Here is a 20,340-nt window from a genome sequence, read left to right as displayed (position 1 = left end):
TATCATCTCAATCTCTGTGATCTCTGAGAAAAAACCTTCTGTGGGTGGTAGAATAATGCCATTTGAATCACAGCATATTTCTGCAGATGCTGGAAAAGGACAGTTTTACTGACAAATATTTACCTATTTAAAGCAGCCAACAAATTACATAGTATTAAATCATCTCCATTTTATTACTCATCTGAGGTGGTTTAGTACACCAAATCCCAACTTAAAAATCATTCAGAGCTCCAACACAGGAACAAGTGTCAATGGTTACATCCCATCTCTGTGATACAGGAAACACAGAATGTAAATTTTATATTGGCAACACTCTTCCTGCTTTCACCTTTTTAAAGCCTTTATTTGCAGATAACTGAGCTGTGGCAGAAGCTGCCAGTGATAGTAGTCCTCTTTACAGATAGAAAACGGAATTTCTCATATACACGTGCTCTATCAGGGTGGATGTACACCCCTTCTTGCTCCCTGATGCAGTGAAGCCTTCTGACATGCTCACAGCAAGCAGGTGAGAGCATCGGTGACTGAAAACATTACTCCAGCAGCAGAGAACTCTTGGAATTGTTTTTGTGCCTCTTCAATGACAAAATGATTGTTATGCAGAACAAGGGTTCATTTTCCTTTCTCATACTTTCATGTGGCAGACATAGTATGGTTGTTCTGGGATATGTCCCACTTTTTAAAGGCTTCTACAAGAGGTGGTTTTTATTTTCTTCATACTGTGTACATTTTAGACAATTTGGACGTATTCTGCTAGGTATGGCTTTTTAGATATTTAAATCTTTCTTAAATGCCTTTTTTTCATCTTTCCTGAGGATGTAATCATATATCTCACTCTGCCTCAAGGTGAAGATTAATCAAAGGTGTTTTCATTACTTCTACCCCATTCACTTTCCTGCTCTTCCCACTCTGTGGATCACCAGCGTAAGTTGCTCTCCCAACTGATGTCTTTCTGCAGTTCCATAATGCCACAAAACAAACTTCGGTCATGCTTTGGAAAACAGAAGTGATGGAGATGCAACAATGTAAGAACAAGGAAAAGGGCTACGAAGATAGCAGGTGGTGGCCCTGCATCACATTTTCCTACCCCGGAAAACTTGAATGAAAATGCAGACTCATGCATATGCCCCACTGAAGGGAATGTATCCTAATTAAAGTAATCTGGATTTCCACACACAGACAGCAAGTCTGAGCTCCTCTTCTGTCAACAAATGCCAAGCAGCAGCAAAACATGACACCCAGTGGCCTTTATAATGGGAGAGGGAACAATTCCTCTTCCCACCCAGCTCTGTATCACGTTTTCTTCTCCTCCCCTCAGTGGTTTGGCAAAGGGAGCATCCTCTTGACACAGATCCACTCCCTCCCTAAACTTTCCCCCCCAAGCTGATTCAGATGATTTACCATCTGTCCCTGCTGTAACCTCAGAGGCTGCAGCTTGCAGTACCAGGTTGTTAGAATGTGTCACATATTGACACACTAACCTTTCCAGAGTTAAGGTAATAGTTAAAATAGGTCAAAAGATAGAATACTTATGCTTTACAAAACAGATTTTATCAGATTGATCAGTTTATGAAATATGGTTTTGCAACGCAATCCAGCAGCTGAAGAAGAGTGTGATAATCAGTACATTAAAAATGCACAGGAAAGATTTTTTAGAGAGATCAGCAATCCCAAATCAGAAAACTTGTTATGCATCTTTCCAAGCCTACTCCTTATTGTCCTAAATAGCAACACTTCCCTTTTGTCTGCTGAGAAGAGACAGACTTGAACCACCTGATCAGCCTCAGGTTCTCTGATTTTTGAGACAACAATTTTTCCAGATAATATTCAATACCTTTTGAGGCTTGGGATTTCTTTATTCTTTTCTTACAATTTTGGGTTCAAATATGTGGTCAGTAAAAAAACCAACAAAGACACTATTCACTTATCTGATGCAGTCTGATATAATAAGATTTTAACTCAGCACTTGTTGTGTTTCAGTCAGTAATAAGAAGATAACAGAAAACAACTCACTGGGCAGTACATAATCTAAAAATACATTGGTAGCATAAGAAAACACACAGAAGCAAACCCTTGAGAGAAACACCAGTAACTCGTTCTTGCCATAACAGAACAATATTTCAAATCAATTTATTTCATATCCATGTAACTTTTTATCCTTGACTGTACTGTGAGGTTGTAAAGACTATCACTTATTGACATAAAATACGTTGTGGGTTCAGTTAAATAGACTGGGGGGATTTAAAAGATAAAACCAGGATACTTTGAAATACTTCCTTTTACTGAAGATTCAGAGTTCATCTAGTAAATGGGGAGATAGAATTGTTAATCAAGCAAGAATGAAAAATATGAACTGAGCTTAATAAAATCAGTAGGTAAAGTTATGAAGTAGATTAATTAACAGAAATTTAATATTAGCTGATTCAGATAATTTACCATGTTGACCATTCAAGCTTATTTCAGTAAGGGAGAGAAAGAATCAAAAAAGGATGCAGTACTATTACAGCGACCTGAGTGGGCCGCTGCTGGTGAGAGAGAGACGGTGAATCTTGCATCTTGATCAGAAGGCTGAATTTATTAATATATGATATAATACATTATAGTTATACTAAAAAGAATATAGAGAGAGGTTTGCAGAGCTGCTAGCTAAGCTAAGAAGAGATAGAAAAGAACCCACAACAAAGTTGTGTCCAGGGACTCAGTCCCCTGGCTTGAACTGATGATTGGCCCTTAATTATAAACATAGAAAATGAGCCAATCAAGGTGAATCCTATTGCATTCCACAGCAGCTGATAATAATTGTTTACCTTCTTTTCGGGGGCCCCTGGCCTCCCGAAGATGCAGAAATCCAAAAGGAAGGATTTCTGTGGAGAAATGTCTGCGACACAGTACAGCACAAAACTTTGGCATAATTTCATTATTTTTTTCCAAACCCCTTTAGGAATCACATCTCTTCAAATGAATTTCCATTTTGTGTTCACACAACAGGATTCAAACAGCACAGTAACTTTGAGGTTGTTGGTGACCTACTTGCATAATGCAAATTCTGTGAAAATACACAGGATCTGTAATGAGTAAAACCAAGGACTTTATTTGTCATTGAGACAGAAAGGAAACCTGGAAACACCAAGCTATGTTTTTCATGCTTATAATTGCAAACATACATTATTAAATCATCTCTTTACACCAAATAAAGCCTCTCAAACTTTGCAAATCAAACATAACAATGATTTTTTTAAAGCTTAAGGTTCACTCTTGCAGCCTCCCCAACACACACCAAGTCATAAACACACACCAAGGAAATAACTTGTCAACAAGTTTACAATGCAATTTCTGCCTAAATTCCAAGTAAATGTATATGTACAAGCCACACAGTGCATGCATAAAATTATCACACAAATAAGGAAATAAGGTAGTAATGGGTGCCTCATGTTTTTTAGACTAGAAGACTGCTAAAAAATTAATTTTGTCTTTATTGTCTGTATTTATTTTGTCTTTTTCTCTTGAAAAATACTTAGTAGATGCGTTTGAAAAGTTTACATGTACATTATTTCTCATGGTCTAAACAGCCTTCAAGTTTAATATAATTCATTTGAATTTTCTCACTTGTTCTTTTATTCTTCTTTTGAGCAAATGAAATAAAAATTAAGACAGTATAAAATATGAAATTAACACTGTTTTCTTGTTTTATTAGTTTTGACCATGCTTCTCATTCAAATAACTTTTTCTGGCTTTGAGACACATAGTTCCTGTTTCATCCTTGGAGCTTCAGTATCTCAAAGCCTTCTAGAAATTCTCCTTGCAACCACTGCTCAGGGATGCTCGTGACTCCACTGTCCACACTCAAAAGCAGAGCATTATTTGCTGGCTTGATGGGTTTGTGCTCTTGAGGCATTTGCAGTCCAACCAGCATGGGTAATGACAAATTTCCCGGAATGTCTGGCAACATCAGGATTGTCAGGGAGACTTTTAGAGAACTGACTGAAGGTCTAACCTGCTTTGGTTACTGGGCTGCTATGTACTCTCTTGCAGCAGCTTAAGCTCAAAACAGGACAAAACTCAAAAAGCATCATAATTTAGCTTTAAAAAAACCAACCTGAAACCACAGGACTAATACATTCGTAGTTCCTTCAGGGAGTCATGGGACTGTGATTTGATTTGATATTTCCATATTTTGGGTTTTTTTCCTTGGTTGGTTGTTTCTTTTTTCAAACAATATTATTTAAAAGTCATGACAAATGTAGGATTCTTCCTTTTGGTGCTTTATTTTAGCATATAATGCAGAAAAGGGCCAAAAAATCAAATTTTTAATAAACTTAGCCATGACTAGAACCACAGTAAAGGTAACAGGAAAAGATTAATCTAACTGAAGATGAATTTTATTCTGCCCTGTTGCCCTTATTCTGCCCTGCCCTGTTGTCAAATAGCATATTTGACAATACACTATTAACATTATTCTGGCTTCAAATGCTTTGGTTTTTTGTCCTTGTAGTCCAGGCTGAAGCTTCACAGAGGTACTTGTGGGTTAGGAATGGCATTCTCCAATTTAGTAGTCCTGCTAAAAAAATTCCCCATGCCACCACTTGCTTCCTCTGCTGCTGGAAACACAAAATGCAAAGATCACAGGTTGAAATAAGAAGAGTTTACTGGAAACAGCTATAAGATAGGAAAGCAAACAGTAACAGCAACAATATTGATAACAAATGTGTGCAAAAGAGAGAGTGTGGAGCTCAACCCTACCACAGCCACAGCACCCTCCAGTCAGGACCAGTGTTATCCCACCACTGCTCACCCCCCTTCCCTCACCAGGAAGGAATGCTCTTCTTCTTGGAAGGGAGAGACAGTGCCTTTCCCCAGCCTCTGGCAAGGACATGAGGTGATACCAAATAACAGTAGGGTCTCAGTCATTCCCACACATCTCCAGCCTCTGCCCCCTCACAGGTACTGCAAAAAATTCCCTCTGTCCTTGGCTGAAATCAGGACGCCACTTCAGACACGAGAAAAGTGGCAGACCAATAAGCAAGCTGAGACAATTATCCAGAGATAAGTCTTTACACAACAGATGAATGTAAAATATATCTGCGTCATGAAAAGGCATTGCTTATTAATAAAGCCAATATTAGGACATCTTAAAATCCATGCTGCAATTTTATTCCAATAAAATGATCTCTATTCTAAACCAAAGCAATTTAAGCTTTTTTCATTCAACATTAAACTAAATGAAAAATCATTAGTAAATTACACCAATAAGACAAGATAATTGCTTCTTTATAAACATGGAGCTATTCCACAATTCCACATGGAAAAATTATTAACTAGAAAATCAGTTTATTTGCCACATAATTGCCAAAACCTGATCATTCTTCCATCACGTCCTACCCCTCTGAGTATTAGTCCGTCAGAAACAATGCAGCATACCTATTTATTCAGCAACTTGTTCCAGCTGAAAACTTGTCTCCTCACTTTCCTTCTGAAAAATGCCAGCAAAAGCAAGCAGTCTGGGAAAATTTGGAGCAAGGGGAGAAGAAACACGTAGAAGAGTGCAGCACCTCTGAAGGACCCAGACTGAAATGCCATGGTTCTGTACATGATGTTGGAGAGAGCCCACAGAGTTTTCAGGAAAGCAACAGGAATTTTAAACTGCGGGTTGAAAAAAGCTGTACAGAAAAACACTTTTGATATTTTTAAAGGCAAGGAAAAAGTCAAAGACTGAGATGATTCATGCTTAATTGTCCAGAATGCCATATGAACTAGACTGGGCAAAAAATTACATTGTCTAAAAAATAAGTTCCCTTTAAGGAAAGATAAGGTAGACATGCATGTTTTCCTTCTTTTCACATCCTTAGAAAATCTTGTTTCTGCTGACTTTAGGAAAGTTGTCCCATCAGTCTGCTCCAGCATCCTTGCAGAAGCTCAGGGGCCAGCCCCAGCCCACCACAGTAACCACAAGGATGTACAGTGCAGTACAAGAGACAGTACAGAAGGTCTGACCCAAAAATAACAGAACTGTGAGATCTTGTCCAGATAGGCAAAACCAGGAGACTTCACACTAAGGGATGTATACCTGGAGCCGCTGCAAACAGTGCTGGATGCAGCTTGGCCCTGTGCACAACTGTTCCATCTCTGCAGCACGATAAAATTGCCACTTGCTTCGTGTCTGTGAGATGCAGACATCGCCAAGAACCAGGAAAAGTTGCTTATTCAGACATAGCCATTCTATTATACCTGGGAAAGCAGAGAGAGATCCCATAAACTCACAAGGCAATGTGACCTGTGTACCAATGGGAAAAGGTTGCGCCACACGTAACAGAAGGATTGAGTTATATTAATTTGCACCCACATTTTTAACTCAAGTAACCTCGCACAGACAATCTATAGAAATTCTGTCCTTGCCATTTTCCCTTCAATTTGGATGCCAATGGGAGAATACAGAAGAGTAGGCTGTTATTCCTTTTTTGTTATTTTATTGACACATCAAATCCCCTGAAAAAAAACCCTTTGCTGTTTTAATGTTTAATAGTCGTAAATAATTTATGTACTTCTTTTTATTTTTGTTTTTGTTTTCATGTGTGTTGCCTGAGGACAAAACTCAGGGTTATTATTGCTAGTACTGGGAGAAGCAATCCTTAGGGTATGATCTTTGTTTTCACTCTCTCTGGAACCCTCCAGCTCACTGACTGCAGTGATGCTGAATGCAAAGATGGTACCTGTCAATCACCCAGGGATTTAAATCTATCAAACCCTGCTTTTTCACTCACACAAATTTTAATATAGCCTTGCACTTCCTTTTTGAAAAACATGAATATAGAGATATCCAGAAGAAAAAAAAAATTAAAAAAAAAAAAAAAGAGATATTCAGTTTTCAAAGGCAAACACAGCAGCGGGGTTAACCTGTTCCACAAATTTCTCATTTATGAGCATGTGAGAATATAAGACCAAAAGGAGGCTATTTATAGTGTTGAGAGTGCTCAGGACTCCAGATTTCATTTTCATCTGAATGGGTGCCTCATATCAGTCAATATCCAGGGAATATAATCACAGAATAATCTATTTTGAGGGAATTGAGCCCTGTCTTTGAAAACTTCAAACAACAATGCTTATTAGAACACAATTCTGTAAGGGTAAAGTGTGAATCTTAAAAAAAAAAAAAGAAAAATGCTTTTTACTCTGGTTAAAAAAAGAAAAAAAAAGTAAATATGTTCAGGTCACTATCTCTATCCTCATGTAAATTGGATTAATTAGTATTTTTGTAATCTTTTGGGAAAAGCTTATAATAGGAGCTACATTGTTTATGCAAATAGTATCCAAATATGCAAAATGGACAGCACCAGATTATAAATTAAACTTCAGCAAGCTGATTAGCTTGATTCTATCTTTAGAAAGCAGAAAACATCATTAAAAACATTCACTCTATACTAAAAAATTAGATCCTTTTTTTCTAGTAATATGCTGTGATAGTACATACACCACATAGAAAAGTAATCTTAACCTAATTTTAAATCTTTCTTTTTCTCCTCTTTGGAATTGATTTTGAATAACTGGAATTTCTTTGACAATACCCATCTTCCAAAGGATAAGCACAATTTGATCTTTAAATAAAATAAACCAAATCTGTGCAGCAGCTAGAAGTCATCTGAATTCTGAGTTCACTATGTAGTAATATCATCCTTTCCAAAGAAAAACACGAAAAAATGTCTATATTGAAATAATTTTATGGTTTAACAAAACAAACTCATCAGGAAATATTCACAAAAGTTTGTCAGCTTATTTTCTCATTCATTGCCTTTAGGAGGAAGTGCAGAAAAACCGGGAGATAACATTTTAATCAACTATGAATTTTTATGCATATGCTTTAAATTGTGTAAAGAGTAATGGTCTTGGCTGCTGAATCTTGACCTTCTTATAAACTGAATCTCCTTCTGAAATGACAAAACCAGTACAAAATCTTCATTCCTTTCAAGATTTGAATCAAAACCTCAAAATTAAGACACATTATTGAAAATTGAAATGACCATATGATTGGCCTTCCAAATCAAACTTATCTTCCTGCTTTCTTATGTCTATTATTTTAGTTTTACAAATTCCCTACTCATCATAACTCATAAAATAAAAAAGATTAAATATACAGGAGGAAATACATCCCATCATGATTTGAAGGCTGGGAGAAAACCAGCGTGACCAAGTTTGTTTAACACAGGGAAAAATCAATGAGCCACACGAACTTGCATCAGCAGTGGGCCACAATGAATTGTGAAATTCAGTCTCAGTGCCAGTAGCTGGTTTTGGAAAAATTGTTGATCCTAACTGTGAGACATCCCAAAACTCTTCAACAAGAAAAGTGCAAAACACAGCTTGACCGCCTTCATGTCAAATGTGTAATCTCATAGATCTAACTCAAGAATTTTATTTTCATTTTTCTCTGAGCAAATAGAATGAGTTTTTCACCAAGCTATAAACAGAAGGAATGATAAACCAGTACACCAGCAAGAAAGTTGTTCCTTCCTATATCTGACAGTTTTATATTTCCAAATAGAGCCCTAGTGGTATCAGTGTCCTTTCCTGTCCAAAAAGTTACTTCAAAAAGTATTAATAATTTTTTTTAAAAGTTTAGTATGCTGTAATAATTCTGCAAGCTTCTAAAGTTAGCAGATTTAATATAGAGTGGAAAAGTCGCACATCTCAGTAAAAAGAAAATAATAAAAAAATTAAAAACAAATTTGTACCTATGATAAGGTGCACCTTATTCCAGTTTTCCATTTTCTTAAACTCTGGAAAACAAATTAGTTCTGAGTTTCTGGGGTTTTGCTACTCTCAGTCCAGCATTGATTTTACCCCTAACTAATACTTAAGCAATTTTAGCTTGAGAGTGACTTATTTTTAGTTTGTCAACCTAACAAGAATTGAAATCATGTTTTTCTTTATTTTTTTGTGAAGTCTGCATGTGCACATTCTATTTATAGAACAAGAGTGTTTTATTTAGACATCCATGAAGTGTTGCTATTTCAGATGTTATTATTTTTCCATCTTGAACTGCAAAAGGATTCCAGACTACCTGCTCAAATCAAATTGGGGGCAGCAGAGATCTTTTCCTACTTAAACGTATTTCTTAGGATGATTGTGGTAGTGAAGAATTTGGAACAGGGGATCAATATTACTACCATTATATTTACATATGTCTTTGGAAAACATGGCTGCTTTGAAAGACACAATAGGAAAAATGAGAATAAAGAAGAGAATTAGATCTAAATAGGTTTCCTTTTGTGATTATGGGATGCAAGCATTAGGAACTTCTGTTCAATGCTGCTAACCATTTCACTACTGTCTACCAATAAAACAACAAATAGGAGTCAAAAAGGCAACATGGCAAGTAATAATACTACAGCAATTAAAGCTCTCAGATGCAAGAATATGCAAGTGTTTCTCAACATAAATACAAGTTATATTTTCAGATTTACAGCTGGATGACTTGGGATGAGAGTATTTGACTGCCTTTCAATAACTCAAGTACTCTACAGTCATACTGTCCAACTCACAAAGCATGTAGAAGTATAAACAGGGAAAGCCTATCAAAAGCAAAGATTAGCCTCCACTCTGGAAAGACAGCTAAGCCAAAAAAATTGCAGTTTATAATAAGATCATGCTTATCCATAATGTGCAAAACCAGCAGGAATTAATAGCTCCATTATACTCAGACCTAGAGGCATGGAAATAAATACCAGACCCAGAGCCCAGTGGCAGCTTTCTGAAGTTCAAAGTGTCAAAGTGTCCAAGCACTAGACCAGCTGTATCTAATATTACTAACTTCAGTTATGTTCCAGGAAAACAAAAGAATGTATAAATGCTTACTAACAACTCCCTTACAACACAGCTTCTGGTTTCTTCAGGCAGCATTTCTGAGCTGCATCTCTCTCCCATTCTGCCCAGTCCAGTGTACTCTAAGATTTTTCATAGTGGGCTTTTAGATCACCTTGAGGCTTCCTGCCCTGTTTGCCTGCCTGATTTGGTAATGAGGCTCAGTAGCCCTCTGTAAATGTGTACCAGCTGAGGATAGATTGATAAAATTGATCTTCTCCTGTGAGGTGCAAAAATCTTCTCTTGAGATCCTGACATCAGTCACAAATCGCTGCTGACAGTGCCTGAGGACTTCATCCAGGCAGTAGAAGGAGAGCTTTCCTTCATGTTGGAGATTGCCAGATTGACTTGGCAATCCTGCAAGATCTTTTACATCACTCATGGGAAAAATAGAACCAGCCCCTGTTTCTTAAAAAAAACATTAATGCATACAAATACAGGATAATCTAACCACTGTGGCTTTTCACGTTTTGGAGGCTCCTCCAAGTGTGTTTGTGAGGAGCAATTAATAAGAGAAAGACATACAGGCTCCCTCAGCCCATCTGTAGGACAAGTAGCTTTTACTGAAAGGTAGAGGCTTTCTGTTTACATACAGCATCTCAGTGTGTAGGGACTTGCATTTTTGGTTGTTGGTTGGATTTTTTGTTTTGGTTTAGTTTTTTGATCAGTTTTTTGTAAAGGTCCTAGCTAGACTTCTTGTTGGAAGACTGAAAGACTCCAGTGAGCTGATGAAGGATCAGGAGAACATAGCAGTGACACACTTTCCAAATTTCAAGACTTTTACTCACAGAATAATTAAACCCTTTAACCATAAAATAAAAAAACCCGGAGTCTATTCCCCACTCAGATAAAATGAAATCAGAGCATCGTCTCACAGTGAAGATGTGAAGAAACATCTCTTGTTTTCTGGCCCCTGGAACTTAATATTCTTCAACTGCCACTGCCTCTTCAACTTTATAATGTATACTGCCATAGCCTCATTGTATAGAATGGAAACTAGTTTCTCTCTTGATGCTTTAATAGTAGCTTTAAGATGTGGATTTATCACTCCTTATTTTCAAGGAGGACATCACCTACATCAGTTTGCTAAGCTAGTGGGTATATTCATCCTTAGAATTTTTTTAAGGAAATAATTTGCCTTTGGTAAGGTCTGGGTACAAGATATGTTTCAAGCACAGCTTCTTCATCAGGCTTGCAGGGATCTTCATCTTCTTGCAGGAATCTAAAGTGCTGCTGCTGTAAAGCCAACTTAATGGTGAAACCCTCAGATGTAGACAAAGTAGTGCCCAGCTGTAAGTGCTTGTAGAGGTGACCAACTCTTTATTTTGCACCTGGGCATTTAAATTTGCCTTATACTGGTTTAAGAAGAATAAGCCTTTGTTGATGCTGGTCCAGATTTGTCTTCTGACTCACCTGTTTTTAGTCCAGCACGTCTTTGTCAAGGACAAGCAAATATGGAACAAATAGGTCAGTGCTTTGTTTGACTATCACAGGATCATTTTACACTACTTCAGATTTGCCAATGGAGCAGTAAAAAAGGAAAATTTTCTCGGCTATGTAAATTCCTTAAAAGCTTACTGGAATTGAGTATAAGATCTAATGAGAATGGTTTCAAATATGCAGAAATAAACAGTTAATGTGCTTTAGAAAATTTTACTGTTTCTTTGGGAATAATCTGCATAGAAAGAAGGAATTAAAATCTGCAGAAAGCACTCATAATGCAATTGCTAGCCAGTTAAGTCAGACTAGAGGCAGTGGTGTTAAGAGATGGGTAGTCAGTGATAGTCATTTACTGATAGTCATTTATTTTTCTCAGTTTCATGATAACTAAGGCATCTAATGGAATGGAAAAGATGTTCAGTCTTTGAGTTTTCAGATTCTGATGGGATGATATTTTCATTTGGAAAGGAACTGCAGAAACATTTATCAATAATATAAAAAAATACATATGACATTGAAGAAATTATGAAGAAAATTCCTACTAACTCTAACGAATTTTATTACAAATGAAGTTTCACCTTTGATTAAAGTTGAGGTCAAGTCCAAATTAAGAACTTGTACCTTACAGTGTTTTTTATTCCATCTGAAATAATTAGTTAGCTGACATCAAGAGGAGTAAGTGGTGATATGGAGCATGTTCTGACATTGACTAAGCCCTTAGCCACAAAGGAAACGTGAACTTCCACATGTAAGTTGCATGAGTACACGAAATTCATAACTAATGTAAGGTTTTGACATGAAAAACACTGTAAATCCAAAAATAATTTCTTTTTTTTCATTGCAGTCCCCTTTCTACCTTTGCTTTTCCCAAAAGAGAGAGAAGTAAAGAACCTTCCTATAGACCTAATTTTACCAGGCTTCCTCCAGGCTGTCCATTTCTTGCTAATTAAAGATCTCACGGGTCTCACTGAGAGTTCCAGAGGCTCCAGTAAGTAAAAGAGAAACAATTGATTATTATTCTGTTATAATAAGTTATTATAATATTTAAAGAGAACATCAGAGCCAAGTGATGCAGACTGTCTTGCTTCCAGACCTCTTGATTCTATCTGTCCCTACAGCAGTTTTGTCTTGGAAACAGCTAGCTGGAGCAGCCCATAAAAGACATGAAGGAATGGTTTAAAACATAGGTGCCCCAGATTATGAAGGGCTAAGTTATAAGTTCTGTCCTGACAATATTTGTTGGCATTGCCCAGAATTTTCATCAGTGTGACATTCAGAATGGTGCCAAACTTAAAAGCATCAACTTTGTATCAAAACTTGGACAATGGTAGGGCCTAAACCCAGTAGAAGGTACAGTGTTAGATGATTTAGCACCTCATTTTCGAGTATCTGGCATATTCAGTAGGATCCACAGCCTCCTACATAAGCAACCCTTCCCAGAAGCATAACTAAAGGACTCCAAAGGGCATGGAGCTACAGAAAGTTTCTGTTAAGCCACCCAGAATTTCAAAAATCTGGTTTGCCCTACTGCGCCTCTAATGAAGAAGAGTGATAGTTTTCTGCCTGATATTAGCTGTGTGTTGTATCTGTAGACAGTATGAGAACTGGGGAAAGTGGATGTGGCTGTGGCCCTTACCAGTTGCCTGCCTATCTCAGTTTGGTCTTTGATGCAGTGTCCTAAGGGGTCTTTGGAGCTGAAACTCTCTTCTCTCTCACACACTCCGTGTTTTGGTGCTTGCTCAAAGCCTGGATACAAGACTAATTTAAACTTGAGTGCAGGTAGTCGTAACAACAGAATATGAGAACTAAGATGTGGCTTCTTGGCAGATTAGGACCACACAAATCATGTCTGACACTATTTTTGTCCCTTTTTTTCCTGAGCTATTATGGTTATATGGCCAGACAAGCAATTTCTTCAGGCAACTGACTTGGCTTAAAAAATATTTTTTTCATGTTAGCTTTTGAGTGACTGTTCACAATCACATGGCAAGAATCCTAAGGATGAACTTCTTTTCACTGGGATGACTGACAAAAAGAGTATAACTACTCTGTGAGGTGCATGCAGTCTCTGGACAGAAAGATCTGTTTATTGCATTGAACTTTCTTGAAAGCTAATTTTGAGGTAACAGACCCAGGAAAATGAAAGCATCAGTTTTGACATCTGAAGGTAAATTGTTAAAATACCAATATATGGAAGACTATGCAGCTAATTAACTTTTACAGCCAATATATAGGCAATTAACTTTTTCACATTTACCATATGTTTATCCTCCTGCAGGGAGTATTTCCAGGAGGAAATCATAATGGGAAATAGCTCTGCTTTTATGGGAATAAGATCTATTGATGATAGCTACAAATTCTTACATAGCTCATGGTATGTATTCAAGGGAAGGTGCTGTTGAAATCTAAGAAGTGAAACATAGGAATTCAGCAATTAATTTCATGATTTCACACTGTTCATTTCCTTAGGTGGTTAACTATAAATGGTCCTTTGTCTTTTCCTTAGAAAAATTCAAAGCAGTCAGTATCAGCAGTACTCAGGAAAGAGCAGCACATCAATTTAACAAGACTCTAGCTGAATTAATTGCCACACAGAGATAGAGTGTGTTTCTAAGTTTCCAGATTACACCTCCCAGGAATAACCAATTACCTGTCTACAGTAAATGTACAGTACCAGGTCATGGCCAAGCCTTTCTTGTTGTAATGAAGACCTGTAGTCAAGTTTGTTTAATGTTGGGATTTATCTCCTAAAATGCTGATAAATATCTGCTCTTTCAACATAACCAGTTGTGGCAAATATTTCAGTTGTAGACAATATACTAGTGACTAGTGCTCCTGCAGTCCTCCTCTCTTCACTGTAACCAAATGACATTTATTCTGAGGTAGCAGTAGCAGAATATTTATTGGGAGAGCAAAGAATAAGAAAATGAAGAATTATTTTAGTTATGTCTGCCTTAATCTTTGATCCTAGAATTGGACTGTATTATTAAAAATATTATTTTAAATATCAGACATAGTTTCTGTCCAAGTATATAACTATAAAAATACTAATTTTACAATTACCAGTATTTAAGAAATGTGAATGGAAATTTTATGATTGCATCAGTGTGCTGTGACAGTGAAAATATAATATCTAAGATAAATAAGACAGGATTTTTTAAATGTTTGTTTCATACTAAATTTTTCTCCAAATAGCTGTGGGAAATGCATTTTTCATGTGTCAAACTGCTGTGTTTCCTCCCTTTTCTTTTTGAAACATATTAACTATGCTAATCTGGCTAATAACTATGATAATCTGACTAATCTACACTTTCTTTTTGTCATATGAGAACATTAGTTTAATTTTCAAGTTATTGAGCTCTTTCTGGTTTTAATGGAGATAAATATTCAAAGGAAACAGTATGTTAAAACTCTTAATTTAAAATATGACATATATTGGTTTGAAGACAGAACAATTCATTCTGAAAATAGATCTTTTAATGTTTTTTATTTAAATCAGTCTAAATTAGTGAATTATTTTGACTACTCCAAAGTGTCACTCCTTGCCGAATTAAATACTGAGCACTGACATTGGTCATGTATCACCATATTAATTTGCTATTTCAGAAATATTATTTTCTATCTCCCTCATTTAGAATACTGTCTAAATATTTCATTTTGGAAAAATAAATTCTTGGTGCTAAGTGTTTAAATTTGAATGTCTTGAAACTCTTCATGATAGAAGAGAATATATCTTTATCACCTTGGAGTTTCTCAAAGCACACTGTTGGATAAGATTTAAACCTGTAATTTTCCTGATGAACTGCATAATTTGGAAACTGATCTTGAATTCAAACAGGGAACAGTTCCCCAAATTTTGCATTACTTCACCAAAATAAGAATGCTAGCCTTGGTAGCATTATCTAAAAACGCATTAGGATCGAAGATAAACAACAGTGTTAAACATAATGCATAAAAGTGATAAACATAATAAACATAAACATAAAAGTGATAAACATAATGCAATGCAATTGCAAAAAATGTAATTATCGCTTTTTATCAGGAAATAAAAATAGGAAAACTGTCCCTCCACAGGATGTATCCCTTTTTGCTTTTTTGTTAGAGCTCCTTTCTGTGTGGTCATGGCAGAAATGCTTTCACCTGCACTGTAGGGTAGATAAGCACCAGGTAGAGAGTCCAGAAGGCTGCAGTTGTAATGGTCCCTCAGTGAAATGCTCCCGTAATGCAGCACAAGCACGCTAAGGTACAATTGCGAGTGCTAGATGTGAAGGAAAACATTTTCCATCTGTTTAGTACACAGACTGTGTGGGCTTTCATTTTCATTTAAGAGATTTACTTTACAATATGAAAATGTCCCAATTTAAACACTGAGGAAACCACAGAATCTGCATTTTGGAACTTCTAAAGGGCAAATATTTTGTCAGGGACTATAGATAGAGTTAATGGAAATCAAGAACAGAACCAGAAATAATTCTAGATACTTGTAACCAAATTTATTGCCAGACTTTTTGTCTGTGAATATCTTTTCAAAGGTAGCACATTAATCACATTAACAAAACCAGGCATTTAAAACTGCCTTGAGACACACTGAGAATAATTTTTTGACATTTAAGTATGTGCTTACCCTTTTGTTCCATAACATTTACAATAAGCTTATGGTTTTCTCCTCAAGTTTCATATCTACAGTAACATAAAAGCAAATGCATCTGTTAATTATGCATTCATTATGTCTGTTTGTTAATTAATTTTGAAAATAAAATGGCAAGGAAACTGAAGGTCTGCAATAAAGATGTTTGCAAATTGGAATTGGAGCTATCAGAGAACTGTCTCTATGACAGTCAAAAGCACTATTTTTTTTTAATTTTCCAAGTTGATTTTAATGGCTGTGTCAGAATGAAACCTATTCATCGATCAAAAGTGACTGTAAGAGGACTGAATTAGTCTTTTGTCATGAATTTTCTGAATGAGCACTCAGCAGTCATGGATGTTAAGGCCCAGACAGAAGATACATTACTCAAGTTCCAAGTTCAGAAATTGACTCTTGTTCACTTGTCAAATAACTTGGTGCAATCTTGCTTTAATCCTATACACACTTTTTCATTATGGGATTAACTCTTGCAGTTCTCTGATATGGCAGTTTGTTTGGCTCAAGTATTCTTGATGTTTGTTGTCTCAAATAGCAATTCAAGACTTTCTACTAATAAAGCAAAATTAAAAAAAAAAATCTACTTTTGTTTAGGCAGAAAAATATTTTGAACAAGATAAGAATATAGCTGCAGATAGACAGTCTGCTTTATTTTCACTGACATAATACTCAGTCTTTCAGGATCAAGTCATCTGTTGTACAGAATGTGCCACAAGTGAAGATTCATTTTACATATTTAGCAAATATCCACATTCTTGCTGTCAAAGTGTCCTTAATGGACACGTAGCTTTGTGAAACAGTTCTTCCACTTCACTTTGAGTTTGTCCATCCCTAAATATTCAGTTGCATCAAGAGCTTATTCCTGTGGTCATTTATTTAAAACCAACTACTAATGATGAAGTACTTTAATTGCCAGCAGCCTTTTTCACTACATTGCTTTAGGAAAAAATGCAGAAAACTGATCACTGAATATGTTTGTTAACCACAAACTGATCACAAATATATTTGTTAATAATAATGAAACGCACCGGGAAAGTGCATCTTTGTCTTCTGTTATGGGTAAGATACACAAAATGCAGGTACAACTTCATTTAGGAAAGCAAATGGCTAAGTTAACTTCTGAATAAGATTAAATAGAATACCCAAAAGTCATATAATCTCCAAGTGTCATAAAATGTGATAATCCATTGGGGAATCCTGATGCTGGATGTCTTTCTTGATACATGTAGCTGAAGTACGTGTCTACTACGGTTTGTCTTTTTCTCATTTGCACTTGGTTTGACAAAATTAAGAGATTTTAAGTCTTGATGTATATCCCTTTTTCTTCAATCTACAACATTATAAGGTTTGATGGCTAAACTGCCACTCTTCTTTACATTTGTTTCTGAAATTCTTCCATTGACATGTCACGCTCTTTATATGACTTCTGCTGAAAACATTCCTCAAAACCTGACACTTTGATTTAATATTTATTACCTTCTGTTGCCTCATTCACAGAATCACAGAAGCACAGAATTTTTAGGGTTGAGAGGGACCTCTGGAGATCATCTAGACCAGTCCCCCTACCAAGGCAGGGTCACCTAGAGCAGGATACACTGGGACATATCCAGGTGGGTTTTGACTGTGTTCAGAGAGGGTCTCTGTGACCCCCCCTTGGCAGCCTGTTCCAGTGCTCTGCCACCCTCAGTGTAAAGAAGTTCTTCCTCATTTGAGGTTAAACTTCCTCTGTTTCAGTTCATGGCCATTGCTCCTTTTCCTGTCTCTGGGCACCACTGTAAAGAGTCTGGCACCATCCTCTTGGCGCGCACCTTTGAGGTATTCATGTGCATTGATGAGATTTCCTCTCGGTCTTCTCTTCTCTAGACTAAGCAGGCCCAGATTCAGCAGTGTCTCCCCATAGGAGAGATGCTCCAGACCACTCAGCACCTTTGTGGCCTCCTGCTCCAGGAGTTCCTTGTATTTCTTCAGCTTTCATTCCAATGACTTTGCAGATTGGGCAGGACTAGAGAGGAGTGTTTAAAATAGGATAGAGGTGCATAACTTTTGCACTCAGATTTTTTGTTATACTGGGGGCAATTATTGTCATAAATCTGTGCATACATAAATTTAAATGAAGAACTAAGGAACCTACATGTAGATATTTAATCCTTTCTCTCATCTTATATTTCTCTCCGTTCCATACTTCATTTTTACTTAATAGCTTAATCATTGTTTCTATTCTATGACTTTATAGCAGTTCACCACTTAGAGACTGAATAAATCAGAACTTTTTTTTCGCATTTAATTTAATGTAATTTTAATGTGGTTATTTATAGGTGTAGTATTATAAAAGTTGTGGTGCAATTAGTTCAGATAACTTTGCACCAAAGCCTTTTTTAATATAAAGAAGGCATGTCAGTGTCGTTTTAAAAATAGGTAATACACAATAGGAGACAAATCTTTGGGTTTGATTTTTCTTCAGTTCTATTGTGCACCAGCTTTCCTTTATTTCTATCATTCATTTTTTAATTAGTTGTATTTCAGTTGTAATTAACAGTTGTAGGCAACTTGAAACAAACATTCCTAACAATGTTAAGAAACAGAGATGTTTTGTACAGTTTAATGGGGGTTGCCTGAATGCATGGATGGCTAGGTATTCAGGATACCACAAAATAAAATTCAATGTACATATATAGTTTCTCTGAAAGACAAATAGTTCATATTTGGGCTAAGAATGGGCAGTCATGTAAGGAATTCAGAGAAGCAGGGATTTTGCAAGAGAACTTAGAATGAATATTTTTGGCCAATACTGCTATTTTCAAGGCAAAAAGAAAGATCGTTAATGGAAGTGAGAGACAAAAATTAAATCAAGATGTTTACTTGTTTTCTTTTGCTGATGGATAAGGAAAGCACAGCTAAGAAACATTATGCATAAGAAATCTGTAAGTAATAAAGGCAGTTGTCTATTTATTAGCTATAACTGACATTATAACCACTTCTCTGGCAAAAGTTGTGTCAGTTATTTCCTGCCATACAATTGTATTGCTTTCTTCTGCTGCATTTTTTTTGTGCATTTAGGCTTCATTATTCACTTTTGATCTTTTTATTGACCAAGTGACCTTCAAGGCTCATGGCACTGGCAGAGGCAGTTGGGCTGAAGAGGGAGCTGAAGATGAAATGCCGACAGGGGCAGACCTCGGAGGCACGACTGGAGCCTTAATGGGCCGGTGCCAGGGTGGGCTGCGCTGGCTGCATGACAATTGCCGAGGAACCCTGCACAATGCACAGTCTCAAAATTTCTCTCGAGGTGAACTGGGAAAGTCATTTGAAAGCAGCCTGGGAAGAGATATGGCTTAGAGTAGAAATGAAGCCTCAGTCTGGTCCTGGGCGTGGATTAATGCGAGGAAGAATGCACTGCTTCAAGGCTGACCAGACTGTCCCAGGGATCAAATGCCAGTCAAGGCTGTAGTTAGGCAGCTGATGATACATCTACAATGCTCAAGAGAGAGATTAAAGATAAGTAAAGTCTGATTTATGAATTCAGTTAGGGACATGGTTATTTATAATACAACATTCTTGTTTGATGTTCCTGTCTACATTTAATTTTATTTCTGATAGTGATATCTCTTGTTGCTGTTATTCTTCCAAGCTCTGCTCATATTTCCTTTCCTAGTCATATATAAAATATTTTTGCGAGGTTCTGCTTAGACATAAATATTTTCATTTGGTCCAGGTCCATTTTACTTAAAGGAACAGCTACAGAAATGTTCTACAGAGGTAACACTGAAGTGCTGCTGTCTTCTAAAATTTTTTTCTATATCATAACATGAAGTAGTTTAAATATTGCATATTTAAAATATAGTTTGCTTAGTTCTAAATCACATTGTTTTAATAGTTTAGATTTGTTGCAAAAATTCAAAACTTCTCTCGGTATTTAATAAATACCAGTTAAGGATTATTTCAGAGAAAATATCCTTTCAAAATATGATCTGAAGATGGTTTGCATCTTGATTGAGGGACTAAGAGGAAGGTGCCACATATTAGAAATATTCACATGCAGTAATTTGGCCAAAAATAGAAAAAGAGACTGTTGTCTCCTTGAAGACGGCTTCATAAGGTGAAGGAATTTTAACAGTGTTAGAGAGCACTGCTCTTACCACGATATCCCTTGGTTTAGTAAAATATGTGCAGCATGTTTTCACTTCTTTTTTTTCCACTTTCTTTGTCTTATGGTTTGATTATATCCTCTAGTTAAACATCTTCTTTCCATCAGTATAAGTTAAAATAATGTCCACGTTTTCAAATCTGGGTAAGCTTTTGTAACTATCTGGCTGTGATGTTTCAGTGCTGTGCATTAACCTGAAAGTTAGGTGTCACAGGAAAGTTCAGATACATGAAAAAATTCCTACTGTGTACAAAGTTAATGA

The sequence above is a fragment of the Ammospiza nelsoni genome, chromosome 2 (genome assembly GCF_027579445.1).
Source record: "Ammospiza nelsoni isolate bAmmNel1 chromosome 2, bAmmNel1.pri, whole genome shotgun sequence".
NCBI lineage: Eukaryota > Metazoa > Chordata > Aves > Passeriformes > Passerellidae > Ammospiza > Ammospiza nelsoni.
The sequence above is the reverse complement of the archived record's forward strand: the minus strand, read 5'-3'. Positions refer to the sequence as shown.